At 40.3% G+C, this 15,236-nt stretch overlaps 1 protein-coding gene across 1 annotated transcript in view; it reads left to right on the forward strand.

Moving 5' to 3' along the window:
* ZFP64 (ZFP64 zinc finger protein) overlaps nt 1-14,936 on the forward strand; it is an 86,277-nt gene extending 71,341 nt beyond the window's left edge. Inside the window, exon 7 of the transcript XR_011049515.1 lies at nt 14,798-14,936. The gene's annotated coding sequence lies outside the window, so the exon portion shown is untranslated. The remainder of the gene's footprint in view (nt 1-14,797) is intronic.
* The last annotated feature ends 300 nt before the right edge of the window (nt 14,937-15,236 follow it).

The following is a 15,236-nucleotide window of genomic DNA, read 5'->3' on the forward strand; positions in this document are numbered from 1 at the left end:
TTTCTAACAGGTCAAGTAACCTTCTGATTTCATTTAAAGTTTCCATTATTCTCTTCTGAAAGGGAAAATCTAGCTCTTGTTTGGACAGCTTTGGTAACTCCAAAGGAAAAATTGGGCATTATAGTGAATACAAAAGATTCACTTTCCATGCATTAGGCTTTTCAATTGCTTTCTTAATGCAAAGTTGGACAGGAGAGTATAGGCAAGAAAAAAAGATCATTTTGTGTCCATGGTCAGATGTCAATATTGACAAAAATAAATGGAATGTAACAATAGATCCTTGCAAAGATGAAGGTCGTATGACTAAAATGTCTAACTAGACCTTGCACTATAGCTGTATCTTATTGCTGTTTGTGATAAATTGTTGGGTTTTTCTTTTTCCCTAGTCTAAAATATGCAAAAAAGAGAGTAAGCCTGGAATTTTAAAACTAGCCCATTTTAGGCAATGATATTGAAGGTGAATCAGAAGTGAAGCACTTAGAGAATTAAAAAAAAAAAGTAAGTAAGAAAAAAAAGCCTAAAGAGATCAAGAGTACTGGTCTCACTGAGCTTTACACACATCACTCCCTGCTGCATTTTTCAAAATATCTTTCTTCAAAACTTAGCTGATGCAAACTGCTCCCTCTGCCCAGGGCAGTGCGCTGAATTCCAGTTTGTAGATTGGGTTAACTAGTGGTAGTTTGTAAACTCATTGTGTCTTAAACTGAGAGTTTTCTTCACTTCAGATTTTTTTGCCCAAATCAATCCCTTTATGAAATCAAGCCTTTGAGATTCTTCTGGCCTTTCCATTATTGTTTTAAATGTAAAAAGCAAAGAAATAATTTAGTTGCTGTTCAGCATTGAAGCTTTTTCCTTTAGATATGTTTCCCAATATGTGGCAGCAAAACACAGCCCTGCACAGCACCATCAAGCTGGCTCACACATATTTCTGTGCAGATAACTTCTGACCACATCCGTAGTGTCGCTGAGAGGAGTGACCAAAGACTAAATGTCAAGCAAGACCTGGTTCAGCTCATAGAGGTAATAGAAAATTTAATTTGTATTTGAGACCTTTGGCTCAGAGACTCTTGAGAATTTTGAAGTGCTGTCATTTATACAGTCTCCAAGTACAGTTTCCCTCCTTACTGCAGCATCTCATGACATTGGTGTTCCTACCTCTGTCTTATTATATGAAGGTCTATAATACAGGCATTACTGGTTATCTCAATGCCTGGATATCTCCTGTGAGACTAAAAGATAAATTTTTAGATGCCCATTGTTCCCTGTTCAGAAATATGGACAGATACCCGCAGTAAGACAATGAAAAAAAAAAAAAAGACAAAACACCACACACAACTTCCAAGTACTTCAATTTGTAGCTGATTTATAGACTTGATGAAAGCTATTTTCTGGACATGAAATAATTTTTTAAACAAATGACTCATTTTTTTTATTACCACTACAGTCTGAAAAGTTCCTTCTGTCTTGTCTTGTATGTGGAAAAATTGACCATTAACTTAACTCCAGAAGACAAAGCAGTAGACATAGGTTTCCTAACCACAGCATTGTTCTTCCTGAGGGCTGAACAGCCCCACCAAGTTTGTTTCAATTACACTGCCATTTCCAAACTAAATCCAAAATATTTCTTCAAAAGGCTCATCTGGTTTAGGGTCATGATCATAGGTGGAAGGTCAGTTAGTCGTTTGCTGAGACATTCACTTCTCGCTCAAATAATCTTTCATAAATCTTAAAGGAATGCAACAGTTTATGCCAGAAGAAGCAGGGGAGGTGGATGGCAAGAGAGGGTAAAAGATATTTACACAAAACGCATTTCTTCATATTCAGTGTAAGTAAAGTTTTTCCTCTTTGTACCTGTGAAAAATGAGGCTGTTTCCCCACCTACAAAGTAGAAGGAGCTCCCAAGCACAAGAGGCTTCTGTCCAGCCTCGGTGCAGGATCTGCCAGGAGCCCTAGGTCAAGTCACTGGATGTATATATGCACATATGTGTGCATATAATAATGCTGGCTTTAGCCACTCTTGCCTCTGTGTGCCAGCACAGCTGTCATGGGAACATGCAGAAAAAAGACTGGGAAAAATCCACCTGCAATTTCAACTCAAAGAACATGTCAAGGTTGTTTTATTTTCTGATTAGCTCACTTTGGTACAGGGAGGCTGTGCATGGCCCAAGCCATGTAAAGGGACCTCTGGACAAAACCTGAGATCTCCAAATGGCCCTGGCAGACATGGGGTGGCCCTGGTAGACATGGCACCATGTGCCTGCTTAACTGGTGTCCTTAGTGTCCACATCTATCTGGCTACAAGGGGATGCTCTGAACTGCCATCTCCTCTCCACCAGCAAGTGGACCTCAGATGCTACTTTAGCAGTGCTGCCAATAACTGTACTGGGGAGAACAGGCTGCTGGGTCTCATCCCTGATGGGAAACTTTCAAGTACTGCCAATTTTAGTGCAATGCCAACAGGCTTTTGTAGAGATTAGACAGATTCATTTCTCTGATTCTGAATATGAATAGTAACACTATGGGAAATTCTTATTCTAAATGCAATCAGTCTGGCTCCTAGACTGCAGTAAGTGAGCCTGGGGCTTATCTGATCCTGGTGTAAATACAATGTGCCTGTCCCGGAAAGCCAACAGTGCTGCCACTGAACGGCAAAAGAAAAGTACATTAAATAGATGGTAAAATAAACTATTTATCAGATGCAAAGGGGAGAGGAAGAATTCCCAGCTTACTGTTAGTTGTGCTGGAAAAGGTACAGAAATCATCCCAGTGTTTCAGTTTTCTCATGTAGCTTGGTTTAATTATACTAATTCCACAAGGGTGTTTTTCCTCACAAACAATAGTTTGTGAAGTTTGTTAGATGAAAGCTGCTAGAAAAGATGTCAAGTATTAGTACCAATATATCAGTATTGGTTTTGTTTCTTAAAAAAATACTGGCTTCATAAATCTATACTATAGATTTATCCAGTGAAAGCAGGATTTTTAGTGCCTCTAATAAAAAATATATGGGCTGATTCTCCCCTCATGATTATTGGCAGAGCACAACAAAAGTTCTCCACAGCGTTTCTGAACATGGGTTTGATGATGAGGTGTGAAATGTGTCAGTGATTTGTTTTGTGTTTGTTCCTTTCATTTCTAGATCACTCATGACAAACAGCAATGTATCAGCAGGATGAGACAATTTACCACTGCATGAGCTAAAAGGTGAAAAAAGTTCCATACATTTTATATCCCTTTTGTAGCCACTATACTGCACTAAAGATGACCATGGGTCACAGTGCTTGTACTCAGCATAGCTGATGTGTTAATAACTTCTTCAGATGATCTCACCCTATTTATTTTAGGGTCCTTAGATAAGGATGACTGTTGCCTGGGCTTTCTTCCCTAACAACCCCTTTTCTCATGTGATTCAAATAATTACTTTCTTATTAAAATTAAAAAAAAAAAAAACAAACAACTCAGCTGAAGCTTTTCCCCCTTCTCAACTGAATGGATTTTTCCTTTGTTTGTACATGACAATTTGCAGGGGGAGAATTTTGTGCTTAAACTACTCATGTGACTGAGTCACATGCATATCAGCTACAAAAGGAGCTTTGGCATGTTATGTATAAATCTCCATTAAGAGAGAAAATAGCAAAGTTTTACGTGACTGGTATCTCATTCACAATCATTAACTCATTAGCCATCTCAAATTACTGTATGATCAAGGTCAAAACAACCAGGCAAAAGAAACATTTTGGTCATGTTGTGGTACCTGCAGGAATAGTTGGTAGTAGTATTCTCAGTCTCTAGTTCTTATGGTATGAAGTAAGTCTTTATAAATATAAAGGTTTTTGTCTTGCTCTATACAGGAAAGGAGACCCGTATCATAACATGGTGTCTGTCTCTTTCTGTAGACACTTCTCCTCAAGCAACTCTAGAATTCTTGCCTTGTCTGATCTAAATTTGATGGGGAGGTAGAAGTCTCAAAGATCATGATGCATTTCCTGAAAATAGCTGGATATCAGAGAAGGACATCTGTATTTCCAGACTACAGAAAGGGATGTTCAGTCTTCATTGGACTGCGGAGTATCCAACTGCATAATATGCAGGAAACTTTCATTAATTTCATTGCTTATGCAACAGAAAAGACTAGGAAGATAAAAAGTTGAGTGAAATGCTATGGATTTATGTCCCTTTCCAGTTTTGGACTTACTAACGAGGCTGCAGCTCATGGCATCTTGGCTTGGAGGTCCTCTGATGGAGCTCACTGCTAATCCTTCCTGCCCCCGTGAGATGGCTTGGCATGAGCCATGATAGCTCCCCAGTAACCTCCTTCGTCCTGCGCTCTCCTCACTGTGAGTGCTGATACAACATGGCTATTCTGTTCCGAAGAGGAGGAAGGATTCTTCATACAGAAGCTCACAGAGGGCCTGTGCAAATCACCCCTGCGACGAGCATGTGACCGAGAGCAGCATGAGCGCTTGGTGCCTGCAGAGCGGGCATGAACACACGGGCACGGCCCGGCAGCAACGCTCTGGCCTTTTTTAACTCGACGGAATATGCAGGGCCGGTTGGATGTTAACCTGTTAGCTGATGGGATCCAGCCCTTAGGGACCCTGTAGTTAGGTGTTAGCTCACCTCCTCTAATCCCAGCGCAGAGAAGCCCTCGTGCTATGTCCTCCGTGATAACTTTTTATGTTCCACGGGGGACAGTGGGCAGCAGGAGCTGCGCTGCTGTGAAACCCCAGAGGAGACCGCGCTGCTTTAGCACGTGGTGAGGTCAGCAGTGGTGATGACCTTGCCTCCTCGCCATAAACACCGAAGCGCCTTGTCTCCACTTAGTTATCTCACTGTAAAATCCCCACCACGGGCTCCTCGGCTGGTTGTAAAAAGACACCTTTGTGTCGGTGAAGACAAAGCCTTAAAGGTCCTGGTTCAGAAAAGCTTTGAAACATGCACAGGCCCAGAAATGTGTAAGTCCCAAGATGTCAGAGATTAAGTGTTCTTCTCAAATTAGACCACGATCATGTTTCCAATGTAAATTATTAATGTTAAATATTGCTTTGCCTAAACATTCCCTTTTATATCAACAGCTGCTCTTTCTGTAAGATTTCCCCCAGCAAGCAAATCTCTTACAAAGAGTGGAAACATGAGGACACGGAGACAAACAAGTAAAATTACTATGATTTTTTTTTTTTAATTTGAAGCAAATATTGAGGTTTGTTCCCAGCCCTCCATCTGCCAAACATACACAAGCCCTTTCATTTCCCACCACATAAAACCAAAAAGCAGCAAGTTACTGAAACAGACTGGCAATCTTTATTTCATCCATTTGCATTTTACATTAATTTTGAGTTAAAACTCTGCTGAAGGCAAGTTTCGCTCTCTGAGAGAGCATATGCACCTCCCTGGCAGTGTACAGGTAACCTCATTTTCAGTAACCCAGCGTAACTCTGCTGTAGGACGTTGAGTACTATGGCAAGATTCCTGCTTTAATATGGGAAACTTCCAAAATTTTTTGTGCTCGGTCAGGGCTGAAGAACTGCTCTGGCATTTTAGATTTATCAGGTTTGTTCCCTCTGTTTCAGCCAAGAGTTTACGTTGGTGTGTGCTCACATCTCTCGGGGCAGGGGAAGAGAGGTCTGAGAGGTGTCACCCTTCCAGATGAAGAGAGAAGGGCAGTCGCAGCCAGGTATCCTGATTTGCTTTCTCTTCCCTTTGCGGCGGAGATGCTGGAGCTAAGCGGTTGTTGTCATTAAGCTGTAAAAGCAGGAGTCTGCATGAGAAGGAAATGGGCACATAAAGTCATCCCCTACAAAAGGCGACATCCCTGAGATTATTCTGGTTTTAAGAGGCTTTTTAATTTGTCGATCAGTGAAAGGAAATGCAGCTTTTGTGCAAAGGTTCTGATAAATCTTTTTATGACAAGTGGCACTGGAAGTGTGGTGGGGGCAGGTTCTCTGCAGGTGCGAAAAGGGTCTGCGGCCTACTGAGCCACACTGAGCTGTGTCAGCTGAGGATACAATCTACACTGGAAAGGCGAGCAAAGCGTAGCTTGGCCTCCAAATAGCTTGGACAAAACAGATTTTTCTTCAATATCGTGGACTGTCTGAAAGATGGGCTTCTCTTTTCATGACATGTTAATAATGTTGGAGCAAGGTGGAATCAGGAGGTAAAGGTGAAAAATAACGAGTAGGTGTTATCCCAAGAAGCCTGTGTCAGCGTCTGCACAATTTCCACTTGCGATGAGTTTGCTCCAACACTTACAGCTGTAATTCATTGCCAGCGGTATGACACAGGCTGGTTGTGCATCATCCCCAGTGGGAACTGTAGGAGACAGCACACACTTTGGGAACTGTAACTGCTCCCTAAAAAAGTGGGGGACCATGTCCACCCTCCTACTCTTTGAAAGTAGCGCTACAGCATGCTCCTTTGTGGGGGGAGGGAATCCAAGGGCCAGTACAGGATGTGCATAACCACCTCGGCGTTCCCATGCGTTGCCAAGCACTGCAAGCCTTGATTTACAAGGTCAGTCTGAGTTGCAAATTGATCTAGACCTGATTATACATCTTTTGAATCTCCTGGCTTCACAGTTTTGGTCCTTAGGCTTTGTTGCATGGAATCCTTCCTTCTGGGGGGACAGTATGAAACTCCTGCTTGCATTTAGTGCATCAGCAAGAAGCAGCTTGACTTTGTGTTCTGGGCAGTTTATAAAGGAAGTCTCACTGAGATTGTTGTTTATAGTCATAACCAAAAGGCACTTCCTTTCATGCTTCATTTTAAATGCAGCTCTGATGCTTGCTAATCATAAAATGCAAACTGGACCCTGCAGTTGAAAAGCTAGTAAAGTACGTAAGCGATTCTGGGATTTTCTTGCTTCCGTTAAAAATGCCCGATGTCCTGTATTTGCATGGTTGCTAACATGATTTAGGTCTGGCCCGCTAAGCTCTTTTCAGTGTACTGTAGGTCTAATTGTATGATTTTTCCAAAGAGGAACACCAGCTTTTCCCCTTTCTACGACACAGAAACGCTCCTGCTGTGAACCTGCAGCCCGGCTCAGCGTCCCAGCGAGGCACAGTGCGGGGGGGCACTTCCAGCCCCGCTTCCTTCACCAGGCAGGGAGCGGGGTCCCCAGGGCTTCCCCGGCTCACCTCAGGGCACTGCCTCTTTGGCGTTTGCCAGCTTGCAGCCACACCTGCTCAAGGCCACTGAAGTCTTTTATGAGAAAAACTCCTTAATAACTTCCAGTAAAAATCATTGCTGAGGTTCCCACCCCCCGCGCCTCCTGTTCCGTTCCCTCTGCATCTTCGCTCCGAACCCAATTCCTCGCTAGCATGAACAATCCCATCTCTGTTTTTTATACATTTGGTATAAACGTTTCCTGAAGCTCATAAACACCTTTGTCATTTATCAGTGCATTGAAAGATGTTTATTGCCTAAATACGAAAACTATGATGGGGTTAGTGCTTTGGGAGGCTTGCTGCCTGATCCCGTGTAGGGGCGTTCCCCAAAGGAGGGGTGAATTTGGAGCCAGGTTTTCATTTCGAATACAGAGGCCCCTGCTTTTTAATTACTCATAGTGATGATTGCAACTTCCAGCATTAAATGGTCAGCACTGTCTGACCAAAGCTCATTTTACAGCAGTTCTGGTATGTACCAAATTGAAGGAGTTAAAGAAAAGGGTCGGGGTGGTGGGGGAGGAAGAGGAGATCTATAACTGGCATGTTAATAAAACTCCAGTTTGTCACTTCAGCAGCACACCCTGAGTGTAATAACTAAGCTTCCTTTCTATACCCCCTATGAGTTCCTTTGTATTGACAGATGCCATTTGTTCATTTACGACGTGATAATAAAAACCTTCAGTTTTACTGAATGTTGTTCTTTTCCTCCCCTGACACTGGGGCACCAAATGGTTTGTACTGCACTCAGCAGGCACTTTTCATTAAAGATCGTGTCATGAAAATGAACTGTATTTGAAAACAGTTTAGTAGCAAAAGTTCTGGTATTGAATAGGCTGCACACAAACCTTCCCTAGCTGGGAAGCGGCTTCCCGGGTGCCTCCACACACCCTCTCACACATTTGCACATGCAGTCTGAAATAAGGGGTGTCTTTATGTTCAGGCAGCGCTGCTGCATTTGTGAGTCCAAGTGCTCAGATTCCTGTAGCAATGATTGTATGTTGGTATCAGTTTTCTGTGATTCTTTTTTTAAAAAAAAATCTCTATCTGACTTTAAATGGCCCAAAAAATCTTTCTTTTGGCTTATCTCTACTTCTTGAAACTTGGGATCTCAAATGTTTCCAGAAGTTTTCACACACACACAAATTAAGCCAGAACTGTAAATCTGGATGTCTGAAAACTAGCATTTGAATTGATAATTAAGCCTTTGTTCAGGAATGCTTGTAAACATCAGCTGAAACTATATTTAAGTACTAGTCAAAATTCAGGCTTACAGCACCTAAAAATGTGACTTGATTTGCAAAGACACTGAATGCTTTGAATTCCCATTGACCTGATAAAAATATAAATGCATAGCTTTGGGTTAGACTCACCTTTGAAAGTGATGCCCATAAGTTTGCAATGCTTTGTCCAAAATGTAACACTATAAAATGAGTAAAAAATACAACAGATAAGCAAAGGAATGAATATTTTATTTATTTATTTTTATTCTGAGGGATAAACAGTATTTATCTCTCTTGCTCTGTGGAGGAGTCAGTTATAAGTTTAGTAGTTACCTGTATGTTTTTCTGCGAGTAGTAAATTTAAGTTTATGATAACTAGAAATACATAGCAATAATCTGTATTAATTATTCATAATTAAGCCAAAACAGTGATTATTAAAGCAAAAATAATTTGGCCACACTGGAACACAGCCACATACCGTACTCTTACTAACAAGGTGCGCTCTGCATTCTTCCCAAGGCAAAACTCTAGCAACACATCACAACCTCCTGCAATGCTGCAATGTGACAATAGTAGTCTCTTTTTTATTATTCTTTATTTTAATCCCTCATATTTGATTGTATTTGGCAAAATATCTGTAAAAAGTGTTTACTAACCACAAAAAAAAAATATAGTAATAACTGTTATCATCCTGCCCTGATCATGCAAGAGAGACTTTTATCACTAACATTATCACTTGTTGCCAAACAGGTACAGAGATGTTAGCCCGAAGGATGAAATAGTTTAATCATGGGGAAACAATTTGCAGTGCACAGATCTCAGCTGGTTCCCCTTTCATCTGCTCTCAGTTACTAAGCGACTTCTGAAAATCTGTTTTGTAGCTGTAATAAAATTCATTCTATGGTCTCACACACACACACCAAATGGTTTGCCTAATTCAGAAGAGTTACAATCATCTGGAACAAAGAGAGAATTCATAAGTTTTGAGGGAGGATATTTGTTTGTTTGGGTTTTTTTAAATTACATAAACAAAATATTTGTCTTCTAAAAAGAAAAAAAAAAGGGAGGGCTTCTTGCTTCTGATTCCTTCTGGAAAAAAAAAACTCTGTGGTCAAGTTAGACAAATTGTTGCAGAGATAAATGAACTTCAAATTTAAAGTGGCCTGAAAATCTCAATATTCAAAAGTCATAATCTGTAATAGTAACAGCATTTTTAACTGTGTATCCACACATACAGCCTGCAGTGTAGTCTTCATATTAAATAAGTACTATTTTTAATCTACAGAAATTTTGAATAGTCGCATTCCTAGAACTCCAGAAAGAGAGGGAATTTGTGGTATTATCACAGGTAAAAGCCTCTGTGATATCTCTTTATGATCTGAAGCCTGTGGGATTTTTCACAATTATTTTGAGTCTGTATTTTTGTCCTTGTGCTCTTGAAGCAAATCTAGTGCCAAGGCATATATTCTATTATAACATTTGAACTTCAGATCAAAGTTCTTCGTTTGAAGCATGTAAGTAACTTCCTTGTTTAAGTGCCTTACTGAATTGATGATAACCCAAGAACATCACGCTGACTTCAAACGACCAGAAACTGTTTCTGTTGCGTTGGAAGTGAATCTTCCCTTGGACTTCATGTGCTTGCAGCCCTGCAGTTAGCATAGTTACAGCCATTCAATGTGCGATGTTGAACTCTATTTCTCTGTCTTTGCATGTGATATTGAGAGAAAAACGCCACAACATTATTTTTATGTAATTTTTCTTCTATGTTATGTATCATTCAGATCCCAGCTTCTAACTCGACAGCCTGTGCATGAACTCTAGGCCTGGTATATGGCTTGCAACGCACAAAGTTTTGCTAAGTACATAGGAATTGTAAATAAAAGTGCAGATAAAATGAGGAAATGATAGATGTGCTCATGGATTGTGTATCAGCAAGTAGATTTGGGTTTGGTTTCATTGTTTCTTAATGGTCTTTACTGAAAGCCACCAGCCCTGATTAGCAGCATTGAAACAGCTTCATGGTGGGTTCTGATACCCTTACTCACGTTGAATACAACTTCATGTCAGAAGCAACCCTGTTGAATTAAAAGCCTTTTTTGTTTGTTTATTTACAGAAAGAGTAAATTGGGATTATTTATTTTCTCCTTTTTTTTTAGGAAAGCTTATAAAACCTGTATTTGGCTGGTTGCAATTGGCTTCGAAACTTGATTCAGCAGCTTACAGATCTAGGGTCCAGATTTATCTCTAGATTTACAAAAGCCATGTGATTGTATAACCCATATTATATGTGTTATCAATCTGTATAGTTATGGTTTTGACTATTAGAAGATGACAGGTATATTTATTCAGTAACCCCTTTATCATAGTATGCCCACAAACAATTACTTATTGGCACGTTTTTGCTAGAATATAATTCATTTCAATTTAGTTGGAAGTGTCTATCAACTTCTAATTTGCTGCCAGAGCATACCTGTTTCTTAGACTTTGATTAGAGTAGCAATATATAAAAAAGTCTTTTGTAGTACATCTTAAAGTGCTCTATAACGCTTTTTAAACCCCCATACATACGAATATAAGAAATGGAAATAAATGTCTAATGTTTTTCATATTATCTTATCTCTTCCTCTTGCATAAAAATTACTTTTGCTGATAGATAACATCTCTCTCTAAGCACAAAGCACTGGGGTTAATTCAAAGCATTCCTCACTCTTCTCAGGCTCAACTGCTCATCAGTGTAACGTAGGCCGTTATTGTGGTCATGCAATAACCAAAAAAAGAAAGTGCTTGGTTCACCCTGAAAAAGGAACTAGTAGAAACCTATCTACAACAAATCACAGATACAGCACTGCAGGTAGGGCTGATGTACAAAGGAAAGTAAAGGGAACCTTCTAATTCTTGTGAGCAAAAGCAAAGTCAGGATGTCTCTCCATCATTACTGTGTCAGATGGTGTCTATGACTTACATCAGTCCCTGAGAGATATTGTTTACTTCTTTACAAAGGAGACGTCAGATTCAAATGCTCGACTTTCAGCCAGCGAGAAATGGTGTAGAAGTTATTCCCAATGTGTGGGGCAAGTTAAGCAAGAGCAGAAGGTAAGAGATTAGACTGGTGACAGTCAATGGCTGGTTGGTTTCCAGGAGCATCATTTTCTACCAGTTACCACAGTAGGCTGCCTTTACACCCCCTTTCCATGCCTCTTGTCTCTACTCCTTCTACTTACACTTCTGAAATCCTACACTGTGAACCTCCCAGTGTGATGATTTGGACAGTTTACAGCATGACACAGGGCAGCTCCAGTCCATGATTCACTCTTGCAGCTGTATTAAACACAAACAGCTGAGTACTGACAGCTGAGCAAGAAGGTAGAGTCTAGCTACCAGTCTACATGAGCTGCTGTTAAAATCCATGATTTCTTCACCATGGCACGGGAGTCAGCTGGCACAGGCTCTGTACAGGGCATGAAAGGGGTGTGTATGGCAAAATGGGGGCCTCTTATAGACTTCTGCTGGCAACAATTTGTCCATCATATATAACATCTCCATGTACTTTACACAGCTCACTAGACACCATCATTAATGAAAATTTCACAAATACTAATTTAGACAGGAAGAGCTGTGCAGAGGGTAGTGTGTTGGCTGAGGACCCTGGCAGCCCATGTTTCAGGTCCTCCCTCGACTGCAAACTTCCTGGGCAACCTTGAGCAACTTAGCTGCTATGTCTTTGTCTCAGTTTCACCCTTTATACAAGGAAATGTGCAGATTAAAATGTTTCCCAATGTCAGCGTGATGTTGTGACATATTACATTTGGATACTCTGTAATGGGGACCATATAAATTCCATAGCTACTTTATCTGATCCAGCAGTCATGAGTCTGCCTGTCTGAAAGTTGCTGCTCTTGATAAGAAAACATTCCTGCTCTTGAAATTCCTTTTTGAGAAGAGAGTAAGGAAGGTCTCAGTCATGTTCTGGGGAGCAGGTGCCTGGGCTGTAGCAGATTAATGGCCACACACTGTGTCCTGTCCTAGTGCTGGCACTTTGTTGGGTGAAAGTCTCGGTAACTGTGCATGAGGGACCCTGGAGAAGGGGGCAGTAGTTTGGCAGGTGCCTTCTGCCACCTTTCTGCAATGCTAAGGTGGCCCTGGAGCCCAAACTGTTGTGTCATCTCTTTTCAACAAACAATGCAGAAATTTTAAGTTACTGTTCTTATGGGTTTCGTTGGTTGGTTTGTTTGTTTAAAACAGCAAAATAATGGAAATTATCATTGTTATCATCCCATTTGCAAATTAAACTTTTTATGTTTTTAAATATGCACAAAACATCTTGATTTTACCCACCTGTGAATGAAGCCAGTTTGATAAAATTTTATCCATAGCAATTTTTGCACCAAGTTTTAGCCTGTTACAATACCCTCTGAATATCTTTGTTCATTATGGGGTGACAGCTGACTCTTAACTCTCATATGGTGCTGTATTATTTATCTTCTGGTGTCAAACTAGCCAAAAGAACTCCAGAACACACACATATATTACTCCATGTGCAAACAAAAAGAGGTTTCCAGGTTACAAATACCAATAGCAACACTGGAAGCGTCTCAGCTAGGCAGACATCATGACAGTGTCCATGCAAATCCTTGGAGAAATGCCATTAGTGCTGCTTCTGTGAGCTCAAAGCCTCAGCAGCTCTAATACTGTCTGTACACGTGAGCTTCTGATCCCATGGCAGTAAAGTCAGAGAGACTTGTAATTTTTGTGTGTTTGTTACTAAGTTCTCACCTTTCCTCTCTACCTTTTAATTTCATCTTCATACAGTCAGTCGTATAGGTTTAATTTAAATAATGTGTTTATTACTTCAGCAGTTCACAAGAAACATGACTTGTCTAGTTCGGTTTATAGAACATGTAATCATTAGAATAAAATAACAACAAAGATCAAAACAGTTAAATCACCATCTGTATTTCAAACTGACCTCAAGTCTTTCCTGTAACAGAAATACCACTGTGAACACTTGTGAAGCTTTTGGGACCTAAACTACAGTATTTTCCATTTTTAACAATCTACATCAATATCTTCTGTTATGGTGGGTTTTTATTGTGTACGTTTATTTATATTTTGTTGCTATGGTGGTTGCTTCTGGTTTTTAAAGGTAGGGATGTATTATTAGTCAGCTGAAATCAGATTAATTGAGCTCCTTCTGATATAAAGATCTCAAATCAATATAGTGTTCACCTTGTAAAATGCACTTTTTTTTTTTTTTTGTGCCTCCTGAGATCAGATGCATTAAAATCCACGTGGAACTAACTTTTCTTTCTCTTCTCACCCCCACACTTCCCCATATGTGGTTCTGATTTTCCCCTCAGGGTACCTATGGGAGGTCTGGAAAACTCTTGGGAGCTTTCAAAGAATGTTAATATGTATAACACTGCATTTTTAGTTTTAAATAAAACATGTAAAATTTTTCTTTTTGAGGGTAAACAAGTAAAGCTACTAGTTAAAAACTATTTGTAAGAAAAAGTTCCCTCTTACCATAAAAAAAAGCTTAATAACATTTAATTGTATTTCGTAGTATTTGGCACCCATAGTATTAAGCATTTACAGTTCCTTGTAAAATGTCTGGGCAACACTGACTTAATTCCCCTGACTCGTTTTTTTTCCCCCCCCTCTTGATAAGAAATTTCTACCTAATGGTCCAGTACAGCATTTGCTATTCAATCCTTAAGCATTTTTGTTTGCGTAAGAGCAGAATCCCGTCCCTGGTATCTGTGCTGATCTTTACAAACCTCATCTCTCTGCTGTGATGCTTACTGTGAGTCCTTGATTGCAATCACAACTGGGAGCAGAGCTTTCTGCTATAATTCTACAGATAACAAGAATAAGCATTTATAAGATCAAACTCTCCAGCTCAAGCACACATACCGGCACAAAGACACAGGCACCTTCAGACAGATGGCAATTTTGTGGTGGCGATCAACATGCATTAATTTATTGGTTATAGCTGCACTCCCTCATTTTACCCTCACTTGAAAAGTTAGCTAGTCAGTGCTTCAGATAAAGACTGTGAAATTTGATCACTGGAACTAAAATGGATGGCTTAGCTGCCTAATCTCCTCCATCCCGTTATCATCAGCTCCCAATCCCCTCCCCACACCATCTTCAAAATTGGGAAACAGCCCCAGACTTATGGGAATATTCGAGTTAAAGTAAACAATTCTGCGAGACTGTGTGGCCTCAACCACAGGCCACAGGTGGACCTGATGGTGAGACTCAAACAGGGAAAAGTAACTTTTGGAGAGATTATAGCACATTTGTCTGCCAGATCAGCTTGTTAAAGTTGATAACTGATTGTGTTGATAGTAATAATATCTGAAAATATCTGATAATATATTGCTAACTTGTATAATCTGTCTTTATTCCAGCAAATTACCTCTGAAGATTAAATCCTCATGGACAAGGTATGCCGTTCACAGTAAGTTTAGCACATGCCAGGAGAATTAGCTCTCTCATTGACACAGTGCACCCATCAGCATGTAGACAGGGTAAGAAGATGTGTTTAAAGCAGCCCTTTGAATGAACTCCTGCAACGAGAACAAGGTTTTTTTGTTCTGTTTTTTTTTCCCCAAAAGAGACTATTTCTACATAACTGCAAATTAAGTTAGTTTTTCTGCATCATGTTGCAGGATTGGTTATTGCTCCCTTCCCTGTGGATACACAAAGAAGCCAGAAGTGAGGTGAGGAAGCAATCCCAGCTGTGTTTCTTTTGTGCTGGGTTTCTGAACTTCACTGGAAGGGATTGAGTGCTGGCTCCCGTAACCTGGTACACTCATGCTTCCTCCAAAGCAAACTCTTCCCAGCTTT

This window comes from Nyctibius grandis, chromosome 19 (assembly GCF_013368605.1).
Source record: "Nyctibius grandis isolate bNycGra1 chromosome 19, bNycGra1.pri, whole genome shotgun sequence".
In the NCBI taxonomy this organism is placed as follows: Eukaryota; Metazoa; Chordata; class Aves; order Nyctibiiformes; family Nyctibiidae; genus Nyctibius; species Nyctibius grandis.